Below are 15,287 nucleotides of genomic sequence, written 5' to 3'. Positions count from 1 at the left end.
CAAAACCAGGAGTGGAATTACACATAGAAACTGAATAAGATATGCATTCTTCCATTTTCACACTTACTGCTGGTATGAGAAAGTAGCCTAAACCACATTTGTTCTGCTGCTTTTATCATGGCAATTTTGTTAGTTTTTGATACAGTGTTTTTGGAATCTTGCTTTTTTAAAATACATCAAGACTGAAAATACCAATCAAAATGCTCATTAAAAGCACCATGAAATACCTAAAAAGTGTAGTGTATTATTTAATGGTTCAATACATAAGTAGTCTATTATTTTAAAGTCAATAAATACAACACTAATACACAAGAGTAATTACACATAAAAATCAAAAGATGAATTGAGATAAAACACCAAAGCATTAGAAACATCAGTATCTTTCATTTTGGCCTAATATGTATTTGTCTAATAATTTCATGTATACATAATGACATATATCATTCATCCCTTCCACATTGCTATATTTGCGATATTAAGCCCACTGCCTTTTCTCAGCAAATAGCACTTTCCCTGACACATCTTTTCTCAGCCTGACTTAAGATTAACGAGCTTGGGGCTCTATGAGACTTTCTCGCACTTGCCAGTGGCTTCCAAAATAGCAAACTATATTTCATACTGGGGGCGCCGGGAGTTACAGTTCAATGCAGCAGGTGCATTACTAACTCCTGTATGCAGAGATGGGGACAGATTCATCTCCTGCCCTCCTACTCATGGATGGATGAAGCAGATTACTCTCCAGCGGGGATGGAGATCACATGTGTTGGCTTAAGAGATAAGTATGTGATCTATATACAGGACAAGATGTGTCTAATAAATTAAGATGGAGGCCATACACATGAAGCCATCATTACAACATCTCTCCGTGTCTCGAGAGGAAACAAGGTAATCATGTAGTAAATAGCGATGGTAGAAGAATACCTGCAACTAATAGTATATAAAGACATTCTTCAACTGTTAATGCTGTGCAATTCTGTTTGTTCAAATGGAACCAGCACAATATTTCACTGGAGGTTTCCATGTTATATAATGTAAATATTAAGTGTTGTAACATTAATTTTTGTAATAAAAACCATTTGCATTGGGTTTAGTGCAGTGATGGCGAACCTTTTAGAGCCTGAGTGCCCAAACTTAAACCAAAAGCCACTTATTTATTGCAAAGTGCCAGCACAGCAATTTAAGCAGTAATTTATTTCTCCTTGTTCTTTGGCAACTTTCAATCGTTCAAAGGAGGAGGGCAAATTCGTCTATCATTGTAGGAAGATTCTGTAGGAAGATTCTTTGAGTCCTGTCTGGTGAACTTCATGCTGGGGTGATAGCCTGGGTGCCCACAGAGAAGGCTCCGAGTGCCGCCTCTGGCAGCAGTGCCATAGGTTCGCCACCAGTGGTTTAGTGGATGTGGTCTTAATGAAGATGAAGAAGCAAATACAGCATACAGCAGGACTAGAAAAGCCAGGAGTCTTTGCCCAGCACTGAGGAGCATGGCATGCTGGATTATATATCCCCAGGGGATAACAGGTGCTGAAAAGTGGTAACATCAGGTTTACACACTGGGGGGATTTATGTCGATCTACAACAGAATTCTGAAATAGTTTGCACTAAAAAACTGTCTGCACTATAAATTTGAAAGGGTTTTAGACAGTTTTCTGGCTGTTCTTGGACTAGCTCGACGAAAGGGGTGCAGCCTTTGAAAAGGGGGTGTGGTCTCATGCCAAAAAAGTTTGTGCTACTAACCCGACAGAATTTTGTCCTAATTTTCTGGAGTAAAGTAAGCCAACTAATAGGAGGTACAGAGTATGACTAGACAGTCTTATACTGCACCAATTTTATCATCCAGCACCAGGCACATATATGATTCTGGTGTAGAGTAAGACTGTCTACAACTCTGCACTGTCTAACCATAGGACACTTTTATGAATCTGCCACACTGTTTCTTTAATAACTTGAGAGAGCTGGTGACCGCACCCTATTGGAGCTGGAAGAGAAGTTAGGATGCCTGACAGAGGAGTGACAAGCAGGGGTTTACTGGGAAGTGGCCGGTCAAGGAAGCTGTTAGTAATCTTGCGACAGGGAACACATTAAGTGTTACATTTTTTAGGTAAGATTCTGGAAGGGTGAGTCTTTGGGTCTTCTGGAACAGGTACCGTATTTTCTGGACTATAAGGCGCACATAAAAACCTAGGATTTAGATTTAGAAATCCAAAGTGCGCCTTATAGTCCGGTGCGCCCTATGTATGGAGGAGGGCAGCGGACCCTACTTACATAGGTCCCCGCTACCGGAGACCGGAGACAGCAGATCTCCAGCGGGAACTACAGACCAAGCAGCACGAACAACAGGCGCCATAGCGCGAACCAACTTCTGCCGCGTGGTCTGCATTTCCCTCTGGAGATCTGCTGTCTCCGGTAGCGGGGACCTATGTAAGTAGGGTCCGCTGCCCTCCTCCACCTAAACGGACCCCCTTCCCCGGAGACCGCTCACCTCTTGCCGGGTCTGTCTCCGCTCCGTTTGCAAGCCACGCCCCCGGACCTCCGCCACGCCCCCGGACCCTGCGCCTTATAGTCCGGTGCGCCTTATATATGGAATTATTCCATATATAAGGCCTTTATTACTAATGCGCCTTATAGTCCGGTGCGCCTAATAGCCCGGAACGGTAGCTTTATAAACATTTGCTTAAGGACCTCTTGTTACAGGGCTGCATGTTTTTATTACTATGACCCAGCTAACTGGTTTGGCCTTGGTTCAAATATAAAAGAGACACTGGGGCACATTTACTAATGGTCCGAACACCGCATTTTCGTCAGGTTTCCTGACTTTTTACTGGTTTGACCTGAATTGCCCCGGGTTTTTGGCGCACACGATCGGATTGTGGCGCATCAGCGGCTTACATGCGACACAAATCGGGGGCAAGGATGTCGGACAACCCGACTGATTCAGACAAACCACGGAATTTAAAAATGAAATTGTGTCGCAAGATCAGCACTCACATTCACCGGGAAGAAGAAGGTGAACTCCAGCGGGCCTCAGTGGGGGAAGCGACACATGCAGGATATCGGGTGCACTAGCTATGTGAATCATGGAAGATCCGAATCCTTATCGGACAACGCACCGTGGGGATTGCGACTGTCTACATTAGTATGCAGGAGAATATAAATCCTTACTGTGCCTTATATAACCAGCTGTCACAGGGTATTGGCTGAAGATACAATTGTAGTTGTGTATGCTGGTCCTTTAAGAAGCTGCATGGGTACCATATGGGCAGAGTTGGAGTGAGCTATGAGGATGGGGCAGAGCACTAAGGAAACCAAAGGGAGTGTGAGAATCTGTAGAAAAAATGATTAAATGCTTTACTCATCCTTTGCCAAGTTTCTTAGTCAAAGGAATGACATTAGGGAATACCCAGAAGTAGAAACAATTTTTAGGTGTTCCCCTGTGGTAATGGAGTTAGGAAACCCTGTGTAAACTGTCAGATTACAAGAAAAAAGGAACAATTCAAAGTCTTTCCATGTTATTGTGCGTTCAGCTACATTTACTGTCAGCAACTTTAAACTGATCTTGCAGCTTCCCCCTCTGCCTCTCAATCCTGCTATCATGATGACACCAATGACAGGTCAAGCACTTTACTTTTTCATTTGAGGTCTTAACAGTCTAACCCCTGGTGTCTTTTTGGATTTATATTATATTATTTTCTTCCATAAAAAAGTCACTGGGGGGGGGGGGGGAAGAATAATGGCAGTTACCTACATTCTATAAAATATAAAATGAAAATAAAAAAAAAGACTTAGAAAATTTGCCCCATTGAATATCTAGACTACTTGGGGCACATGCGGGCTCCACTGAACGTCTGGGAGAGGAACTTTTATTGTAATTGTGACTGTAACTGCGTGTTAACCCAAAACAGTGAGAAGAAACAGAGGGAATCCGCAGACCTAAAGATTTCTTATGAGATACTGAACAAAGTTCTCCAGAAAGATGCTTCAATGATACTAATTGTTACTGACAAGGATACGTTTATAAATAGATCTTAAGTGGGCCGTGCACAGTGCTCTATGTAATGCTGCATATGGCATTTGTATATCAAAATGGAAACTCAGACATAAGAGAATTGTTTTCTGTTGAACACACCAATTTCATTTTTCCCTTTCATTTTTCAGCTTGTCCTAGGACATGTATATGTGTTGGCAGATGCAACCAATTCTGGTGAGACCTACCAGCAATCCGATATCTACTGTTACAACCACTAACCTGGGATCCTTTCAAATGACTGGTGCATATGAATGGTGCATATTACAAGTATGTATTAATGCATAAAATATGCATATTTAGCTCAAAGGATGGTACTATATTCTATCATGTGAGATCAAGTTAGGCTTCCTCCAACCTCCTTCAGGAAAGACTTTCCTGCATGTGACCTGGTACCACAATTGCCTCTAAATATATGGCTGCATACATTTTTTTCTCATTTGATTTATTATAATATGTTTAATTTGTTTTTCAATTTATTCTATGTATTTTTTTAACTCCTATTTGCTGTCTGCTGCTCCCAAATATACCGTATATACTCGAGTATAAGCCGACCCGAGTATAAGCCGAGGCCCCTAATTTTACCACAAAATACTGGGAAAACCTATTGACTCGAGTATAAGCCGAGGGCTGGAAATGCATTGGTCACAGCCGCCCCAGTGTATATAGCCTGCCAGCCCCTGCCCCAGTGTATATAGCCTGCCAGCCCCTGCCCCAGTGTATATAGCCTGCCAGCCCCTGCCCCAGTGTATATAGCCTGCCAGCCCCTGCCGGACAGATCGCACAGAAGATATACAGGGGTCGCCGGAAAGGGGAGTTTAGATATATTTATTTTTTTGACTCGAGTATAAGCCGAGTTTGGGTTTTTCAGCACATTTTTTGCGCTGAAAAACTAGGCTTATACTCGAGTATTTAAAGTTAGATCAGTGATAACAGTGATCTAATGGTAACAGCCCATCACATCATTGTTTACAGTCATCTCTATAGATGTTCAGGACTTGCAAATAAGTTGCACGTTGGCTCACATTTACTAAACTAAGCATGTATAGTGACTGATATCACTATACACCATGGTAGGTCATGTAACATCTCCTTAAGATGTTTGGTCTTACTTAATACTTGATGTTCCTTAAAGATTGTTTTGGCTGTAGAATTAGACCATTAAGGAAATACAGGGTTGTGACTGCTGAGCCACTGTAATGCAGGTGCAGAAGAAAATCTTTGTGCATTTCATTTTAACCTCTTAACAACTTTGAACATAAATGCACGTCCAAGTTGGCGGGTAATTCACGACCAAAGAGATGCATTTTCACTGTCACCGGCTTCAACAACAGTATGCGACAGCTGGGACTCCCCTGTAACAGCTGGGATCATGATCATGACCATGATCAAGGCTGTTTAAACCTTGGTCAAACTGGGTTTGAGGGGTGCCGACCATCTATGTCAGCCCTGGGGTCCGATGAAGAACCCCAGGGCTTCCTTCAGCAGCAGCAGGACAGATCCTGTCAGAGACAGGCTCTGTCACTGTGCATGTCAGCCTATACATGTGTGAAGGAAACTATTTTTAGCTCAAAGAAGGGGGGCAGTTAGTTAATAGGGCATTATAGGTACCTGTCACTAGCTGTATTTGTGAAAAATGTGGTAAAAATTTCTCTTTAGCAAACAGCAAAACCTATACTTATGGTTCCCAAAGCAGTCACAGGTCCTATGGGATGAGACATACACTTTACATTTTCTATAAAGGTCAGAAGGGAAATAAAGTGAAACATTGTCCCTTTTTTTCATAGATTCTAGAAGAAACATTTTCTCAAAACCATTCACAGCATTTTCCATTCAAAATTTGGCTCAATATCAAACTATCAAGCCAAAGTTCCACCTGTCTGAAGTGACCATGCTGTGCTGTGCTGTTATTTATCCTGATATAAACACTGGTACTGCATCTTTCTATTCAGTATATTAATTGTATTATTCTTTATAGAATATTGATAATTCTCTGGATACAGAGAATTTTCGGTTACGGTTTCACCTGAAAAATTTCATTAGAATCTGTTTCCTATCTTCCACACATATCTGATATCATCCAATTTTAGGCTGAAGGACGCATGAGGTGACCCTGATGATATTTGGTACTGGAGGCTACAGTTAGCATATCTTGTCCTCTACCTGGACGTTCTGCCTCATTGCTCTATGACAGATACCATTAGGAGACTAATAAATAGCAGATGGACCATAGTAAATGTCGCTCCATCTCATGTCTCTGGCCATGCTTAATGGAGACTTTGAGAAAGTTGCAAGACATATATAAAATATATATAAATATAAATGTGTATATAGAGAATACATACTCAAAATACATAACCATGAAATCACAGTGGTAAAGTCAATAAGATTGATTATCTTGACAATGACATCTGTCAAACGTTGAAATATATTAGGTAGCAAGTGAACAACCAGTTCATGGCATTGATGTGCAAATGAGCAAGGTAATCTGAACAACTTTGACAAGAGCCAGTGTATAATGGCTAAATAAGGGGGTCAGAGCATCTCAAACTCAAAGTGGTCTAAGAAAGAACAACTGGTAAGCTACTGACAGGGTCATAGGTGCAACTATGCACAAAGAGTATGCCAAAGAGGTTTGCCCTGTTATATAAAAAATTCACAGAGTCTATATAATTGTAATGTAAATCAATACTGGTTGGTTACTATTCTGCTGCAGCTTCCCAAAGTGAACCCATCTAAGGTGTCCTGGACCAAAAGTACTATTGGCAGTGATGCCTGTACTTGTGAAGTGATTTGGTAATCTCCATTGATAAAGTTCTCTTTTGTTATATTGTTATATTAATATCATATTGTTATATTAATCTATTACCCATTTATATATTTTATGAACACTGTAATAGGTCTCATTAGTTTGTGTTCAAAGAAGAAAATTGGTAACACAAGCAACCTTTCTCAGCATCCTCCTGACATTGATTCATTGTGTCGTCTGTAAATTTGAATCAGCACAGTACAAGGTCCTGTCAAGTTTCTTCATTTCTGTCTCCAATATTAACTGATCTTTTCACAGACATTAAGAAAATGCCAGGCAGGAGGAATATCGCAGGACACCTGCAGTTAGAGCTACAGACACAGCAAAGGAAAACAGATGATACTCAGATGAACAAACAATAGTATTTTAAGGCTGATTTTTTTTTTACTGGATGGTACTTGGGGACAGAACTATCATGGATTTATATGATAATGGCTAGAGCTGGGCATAGTCCAGTCCCCAACCATCTTGTGATGGAGATGGCAGAGTAGTCTTATAATGCTAGGAAAGTACAAAAACTGGGCTTACCCACTCTGGTAATTCTAGACTTCTGCTGCTATATTGAATCTGGGTGACTAAGTAAATTGTGGGGCCCTAAAACATTTTTGAAAATAATATAACTAATGAATTAAAAAGCTAAATAAGGGCCTCCCCATTTTTCAAAAACAGCCACATACATGAAAGCTTCAGCAGAAGAGAGTGTGCTGGTCAGAATATATTCTTTTTCACAGATCACTCATAGATTATAGTTTATGAGGATCTGTGAAAATCTGACAGAAAATACAAGAAAATCAGCCTTCATAAACAAAATTAGGTTAATGATTTCCAGTAACCAAAGTTTTTTGCCTATTTGTAACATATGTGCCCATACGGGCTTTAGCACTTTCCTCTGCCCATTAAAGGGAGCCTGTCATCTCCTTTAGCCACTGTGGGGAATTGCTCAGGTAGATGCCTGGTAGTAGTAGTGCAGGAAGCAGCGACACATGCAGGGCTAAAGTCGAAATAAAGTGCTTTATTCACACTACAGAAAACAACATAAATTCAGCCTTGGTTTTGGCACATATAAAGCAACACAAAAATAAATCCTGCCCGGCTAGGCACTGCCTAATTCATTATCAGGTCCAAGCTATATGTGTACCAGGCTGCCTGGCACACGCTCTTGGCCAGCAGAATATCAGGAGGCACTCAGTTACCTTTGCTGTGTGAACTCAGTCTTAGGCTACATGCACACTGCCGTGTGCCCGCCGCACCGTAGCACAGCGGGCACACGGCAGCGCGGGGAGAGGAGGAGGAGGTGAGCGCAGCTCACCCCTGCCCCTCTCCATAGCGATGTATGGCTGCGGCGCCATAATACGGGAAAAGATAGGACATGTCCTATCTTTTTCTGGGCTACGCAGCGGTACGGTGCCGCACATGTGCTGCACCGCACTGCTCCTGTAGGGCGCCGCGAGCCCATAGAAGTGTATGGGGGATGTATATACGTCCCCCATACTGTAGTGTGAATGCAGCCTTAGCCTTCAGCTCTCCAAGTAGTGCCTCACCTACTTCTTCTGGCCTTCAGATTAAATCAGGCTCTAACGAGGCCTGGGAACCACACCTGTGGGCTATATAAAAGCCCAGGACCGAAGCCCGGATGGAGTAGGAGTACCACTACCAGCCTGCCCCTACTCCATAATAAGCAGGCCCAGTACGGACATTACCAATGTGTCCATGTTAGCTAGGCCAACATAGACCAAACAGACTATTCCTGCTTACTTATATGAAAATTGAAAGTATAAAAGGGGAAATTGCACCAAGCACCAATCCACGCTAATAGTCAGATACTATACAGACACATTATTTATTAACTATGATGGTTAACCGGTTCGCAACCGCCCGCCGTGTATTCACGGCGGCGGTCGCGGCGCGCTGCATGGAGAGGGCTCACGGGCTGAGCACTCTCCATAGCCGGTAAGTCTTTGCTGCATATTGCTAGCACCGATCGCGGGTGTTTTTACAGCGTGGGCTGCCGGCAAAGCTGCCAGCAGCCTCAAACAGATAGCGGCGCATGGGCGCCGCCATCTTACCTGGGATCGCCGCTCCCCGTGACGTCATCGGGGGGCGGCGATCCGTCTCCATGGTAGCCTCGGGTCTTCCGAAGACCCGAGGCTATTTCGTTTTAACCCCTTCATTACAATGTGCTGATAGCACATTGTAATGAATGAGGAAGAAAATCCCCATATACTGCCATACTGTAGTATGGCAGTATATGATAGGATCGATCAGACAGCCTAGGGTTAAAGTACCCTAGGGAGTCTGAAAAATAGTATAAATAAAAATAAAAAAAAGTTTAAAAAAAAAAAATTATAATAAAAAAACCTAAAATTTCAAATCACCCCCCTTTCCCTAGAACTGACATAAATACAAATAAACAGCAAAAATCATAAACACATCAGGTATCGACGCGTCCGAAAATGCCCGATCTATCAAAATATGATAACGGTTTTTCAATGCGTTTAACCCCGTAACGGAAAATAGCGCCCAAAGTCGAAAATGGCACTTTTTTGCCATTTTGAAAAATCTAAAAAAATCTATAAAAAGTGATCAAAAGGTCGTACAGTCCTAAAAATGATATCATTGAAAATATTATCAAATTTCGCAAAAAATGACACCACCCACAGCTCCGTACACCAAAGTATAAAAAAGTTATTAGCGCCAGAAGTTGGCAAAATCAAAAAAATTATTTTTGTACAGGAGGTTTTAATTTTTGTAAATGTATGAAAACATTATAAAACAAATTTGGTATCCCCTTAATCGTACCGACCCAAAGAATAAAGTAGACATGTCATTTGGGGCGCTCAGTGAAAGACGTAAAATCCAAGCCCACAAGAAAATGGCGCAAATGTGTTTTTTCACCATTTTCATTGCATTTGGAATTTTTTCCCCGCTTCTGAGTACATGGCATGGAATATTTAATACCATCATTATGAAGTGCAATTTGTTACGCAGAAAACAAGCCATCACACAGCTCTTTACGTGTAAAAATAAAAAAGTTATAGATTTTTGAAGGTGGGGAGTGAAAAATGGACATGAAAAAACAGGAAAGGGCCCGGTCCTTAACCGGTTAAAATACAAATTACATCAAATAATACATCAAATTAAAATACAATATTGCACAATGTAATGGTATGCATACCAGTGTGTAACACTTTGTTATCTCAGGCTGGGCTAAAAAAGGGGCACATATGGCACCATAGGGCCCAAGTGCACATCTGTGCCCTTAATAAAAAATTGGAATATAAATGTAGCTATAATTATGTACCGTGGGGTTTATGCAAGTAAAAAGCTCATATAAGCCAATAAGTTATAAACAGCTCATATATGCCAATAGGTTATAAACAGCTCATATATGCTGATAGGTTATACACCTTTTAACGCCTCAGATTTTTCATTGGAGTTCAGAGTAATGAAATTGGTCCTTGTAATATGTCCCAATAATGTTCGCTGGGAATGCAATTTATGTATTTTGCTTAAAAATGTTGTGAAAAATGGTGTAAACAGTACTGTTCACTAAAAGTAATGTCTGTCATGACCAGTGTCACACTCACGGTTTTCCCAAAAGACTAAATAATATTCCTGCTTACTATATGTCTGCATTAACCCTTGAGTTACTGCAGACAAATCCAGGGCTTTTACCACACACCCTTCATCTGTCTGTATGACAGATAGCGGTTTTCCCACACAACACCTCTTACTTTCTCACACCCCCTAAACCACAATGAGTACCTTATGTGGCATGATTATAAATGGCCATTGCTGCAGGATCCTGATTAAGGTACTCATATTTCATGTCTTTCTTCCAGTCAGGGAGTACCCTTTAAGTACTGCAGAAGATTTACTGCTGAGTGTGATTTTGTACTTTGTTTGCATTCAGTGAACAGTGTCTTATTTTGTACCTAGCTATCTTCATTGATTTCCACCACACCCCTCTGTATCCTACTGACTTTGTTCTGGGTTCGCAGACAGTTTAGCTAGCTGTGATGGACAGATGCTTACCCCACTCACATTCCTTCCCTACTAATCTGGTTTATCTGTATTTCAGGGGCCTAGGCAACTTTCTGAACTAAAACTCTGATATCTCATAAGAGGATTTTCTGCCCACTTCCCAGTGCTTGCTATACGTCTTCTTTATAGCTTTCCAGTGTTTTCTAAACTTCTGTATTTTTTATCTTCTGAACCCCTTGCTTGTCTTTTGACCATCCAGTTGTCTCTGGATTCTTTATTGCACTGCCTTCTTTGTTTTAACTTGTATTTTGTATGACCATTCTTCTGTGTTTGTCCTATTTTTGGATTGGCAAATCGGTAGGGAGAGCTGGGGGGGGGGGGGGGGGGTCTAAGTGTCCATGTCCTTTCCTTTTCCATCTTATTGTCCATTCCCAAACAGCAGTATTACACTAAGATTCTATTCTGCCCAGTACGGCTCTGCTGACACTAGTGTCTCTATTTTTCTTAATCTGTTTTAGTGTTTTTACAGATACATAGTTTTTATAACAAACCCATTGATTTCTCTTCAGTGACTTCCTATGTAATGTTCTACATAGCCACAGGCAGCATGAAACAGAATAATGTCATCATGTATGTCTTATATTCAGGGGATCACAGGTCAGTTGGACTATGGAGCATAGTTAATGTATTCTGGTTTATTATATGGAGTATTTCATTTGTCATTTGTATTGTGCAGGTGTTACTGAGAATTTCTTTCAGACATATATCTTTCCTGTGTGACAGAACAAGCCTGGAAGATTTACAGCCTGTTATCTTTTATGCATTGTTATAAATATTATTGGAATATAACAAGCATGATGGAACTTTCAGAACACAGGGCTGCAGTTCCTAATAACTTGACTATCTAGAGGTAGGACAATAATAAAATTTACTACAGTTTGCCTAGTCAAGCAACGCAAAATTATTACAAGCACCAGGCTCTTATATTTCCTTTCACTGAGCAAAAGTTATCCTGTTTCCAATATAACCTACAAAAAATGAGGTTTCAACAAACCCATTACAGAAAAAGTCTCATGAAAGTGTGGTGACTTTCCAACATGCAATAATTGCTGCGTCTTAACTCATTAGTTTTCATTAATTAACACTTAAATCATGTTACAGATTGATGTCATTAGAAAAGATTCTCATCTGCTGTACACTGGGCATTGCAGTACAAGAAAATAAATAATCTCTATCTCCATCCTTCCATCAATTCTATGGACATGCCAAAATGTTTAAAGGGTTTAATTCCAGGTTTATACACCTTTTAGTTTCATAAAATTTTATTACTAGTTTACATATTCACGCAGATGGTCTTATAGAAGGGGGTGGGGACCACAGTGATATGTTTTCACGTCACAAAAACAGTCTTTGAATGTACTCACCAATCATGTGCTCTAATCCAAAAACTTAAACTTTGTAGGCACATGTAGTGTTTGGGGTAGGTTTTATGCAGTTTTTGAATCATGTCCATGAAGTAAATCAAAAAGAAAGAAAAGGTGTGGCAAACTCATATTCTATCCTTCATTTAAGCTCAATGCACAAAGAAACAAATTCAAGCCTTATGCCTCATGCACACAAGTGTTGTTTCTCAGATGATACGGCTGTAGTTCTTGTGCCTGCATGTATTTCTATGGTTTTATGCACACAGCTCCATAGCTAAGGATTCAGCCTAGTACCTCTACGAAATATACTCAGATCATGTCCTACTATTGGCCGTGTTTCCAGCTCTGCTTTCTCATAGAAGTCTATGGAGCTGTGAAAAATACGGTTGGCGTACGGTGTGTCATCCATGTGTTGTCCCTATTCTCAGTGGGTTGTACATTTTTTTGGTGTATCTGCAAATATGGAAGACATACAGGTGACATAAGGACTGTTTTTGCAGCCCTACGGTCGAGATATGGGGGAGATACTGTTGACCCAAGGGAAGCCAAAAGGGCCAATACTGACGTATTTTGAGGCAATAGGAAAAAAATGTTTGTGTGCAGGAGGCCTTGTTCATATGTCTTTCACTGTTTGCAATCAAAAGCCAGGGGTGGAAGCTCTGCAGCAAAAAGTTATAAATTGAAGTTTTGCACATAGCCGTTGTTGTCCTGCTTCTAGCTTTGTCTTTCAACCGCTGAGGCTTTTACTCTGACCAAAACACTGACATGAGAATAAGGCTGTTTTCACGTGGCACAAGCCATCCTGATTAGAATCCAAAATATGATTGAGATACAAATGTTTGTATTGCACCTTTTCATTGTTTGTATTCCATCCAGAACTTTGGCTTACAAATAAAGATGCTACAGGTTCTAGCTATATAATTGCCAGGAATTGGAGATTTTCATAAACTAATTAAAGGTCATCACACTTACTTAACGTAATAGTACGGCATGGAGCTATTAAAGGGAACCTGTCACCAGGAGATCCATTTTTAGCACTCCCCAGTCCCCACAGAGCATAGTACATACACTGTTTTTGTATTAAAAATAGGTTTTACAGAAAAAAAGATATGTTATATTGTACCTTTCATTAGCATCTGCTGTGTGACTAGGCAGTTGCCCAATAGGAGGGGCTGGAAAGGAGCAGTTCCCCCCTACCCTTGGGAAACATGTGACCTTTTCAAATATATGAATAACTCCCCTCACTCGGGATCGGCTGTAGAGGAGCAGGGGGCGTCGCTAAGCCAAGTGATGGGTGTTTTCATATATTTGAAAAGGACACATGTTCCCCAAGGGTGGGGGGGGGGGGACTGATCCTTTCCAGCTCCTCCCATTTGGCAACTGCCTAGTCACACAGCAGATGCTAATGAAAGGTACAATATAACATATCATTTTTCCTGTAAAACCAATTTTTAATACAAAAACACTTTGGCAGCGTATGTACTATGCTCTGTGGGGACTGGGGGAGTGCTAAAAATGGGTCTCCAGGTGACAGGTTCCCTTTAAGGATGTATGAGGAAGGCTCACAGGGCTGGCCCTTGTAATAAAGACGTGAGGTTTGCTGCAGATTACAACAAACGCCCATTGTTAAGACCTGTGATTGGTGCTAACGCCGATCACAGGGGTTAACCTTTTGACTGCTGCTGGCGCATGAGCACCACCATTTTGTTTTTGATCATCACTCCCTGTGATGTCATCAGGGAGTGTCGATCAGTTGCCATGACAACCTCAGGTATTGTGAGACTTTAGGGTCTCAAGTATACTGCAATGCAATAGTATTGCAGTATATGTTGGTAACAATAAGGATGTCAAGGTTTAAAGTACCCTAGCGGGTCTAAAAAATTGTAACAAAAAAATGTTTAAAGTTAAAAAAATAACTATTTTTATTTTTTTTTAAATAAAATTATAAAAATTCAAATCCTCCTCCTTTCCCTAGAACTGATATAAAACCAAACAGTACAAATCTCAAACATGTTAGGTATCCCCACATCCCAAAATGGCCAATCTATCAAAATATAAGAGAGGTTAGTCAACAGTGAGCCCATAATGGAAAATAGCGCCCAAATTCCCATAAAGCCACTTTTAAGCCATTTCACAATATATATAAAATTTTATAAAAAGTGATTAAAAGGTCGTACTGTCCTCAAAATAGTAGTAATGAAAATGTCAAATTATTTAGCAAAAAATTACCTTCACACATTTCCATACACCAAAGTAGGAAAAAGTTATTAGCGTCAGAAAAAGGGGACACTACATTTTCTTTTTTTTTGTACACAGTGTTAAAGAACTTTGAAACCTATATAAATTTGGTATCACTGTGATCGTACCAAGTCAAAGAATAAAGCAGACATATAATTTGCAACGCATAATGAAAGCCGTAAAAACCAAACCCACAAGAAAATGAAGCAAATGCATTATTTTTTGGCAATTTCACCGTATTGGGAATCTTTTTGCAGCACCCCAGTAAAAGGCATAAAATAGTAAATACGGCCAATAAAAAGTGCAATTCGTTATGCAGAATATAAGCCCTCACACAGCTCTTTACATGGAAAAATGACAAAGGTGGAGAGCAACAAATGAAAAAAGGCTGTGACATGAAGGGGTCGATTGGAGTCTTTTAAAGAGGACCTGTCACCCTTGAAAACCCACCCACCAAATGTGCCCCCATAATCCTCCCCCCAGCCCCTTTCTCTCTAGCCATTTTTTTTTTAAATTTATGTCCAGTAAATTCATTTAAACCGATCCGACCTCTTACTAAATAAGTGTTCGGATTGTGTATCCAGCGCGCTGGCAGTCGGCGGTATTCAATACCGCGCTGCCAGCGGTCACATTGTAGGAGAAGCCGGCAGCATCGATCGCATCGCTACCGCTGTAAATAAGCCGGCGCGGCTACAGCAGCTGACAGTGCGGCGCGGCCGGTAATGTAAGACCAAGCTCCAGCCGCACCGCGGAGAGCCGGCTTCTCCTCCAATGTGACCGCTGGCGGGGGCGTGCTGGGGGTGTGTCGGCA

The 15,287-nt window shown here is 40.9% G+C and overlaps 1 long non-coding RNA gene across 1 annotated transcript in view; it reads left to right on the top strand.

Moving 5' to 3' along the window:
* Positions 1–788: 788 nt before the first annotated feature.
* The window catches only part of LOC140125660 (uncharacterized), a 31,950-nt gene continuing 17,451 nt past the window's right edge, over positions 789–15,287 (top strand). The window contains exons 1-2 of the long non-coding RNA XR_011854679.1: positions 789–885; positions 4,153–4,291. This is a non-coding gene — a long non-coding RNA (uncharacterized lncRNA). The remainder of the gene's footprint in view (positions 886–4,152; positions 4,292–15,287) is intronic.

This window comes from Engystomops pustulosus, chromosome 4 (genome assembly GCF_040894005.1).
Source record: "Engystomops pustulosus chromosome 4, aEngPut4.maternal, whole genome shotgun sequence".
NCBI classification, from domain to species: Eukaryota; Metazoa; Chordata; class Amphibia; order Anura; family Leptodactylidae; genus Engystomops; species Engystomops pustulosus.
This window is presented reverse-complemented; position numbering and strand designations above follow the sequence as displayed.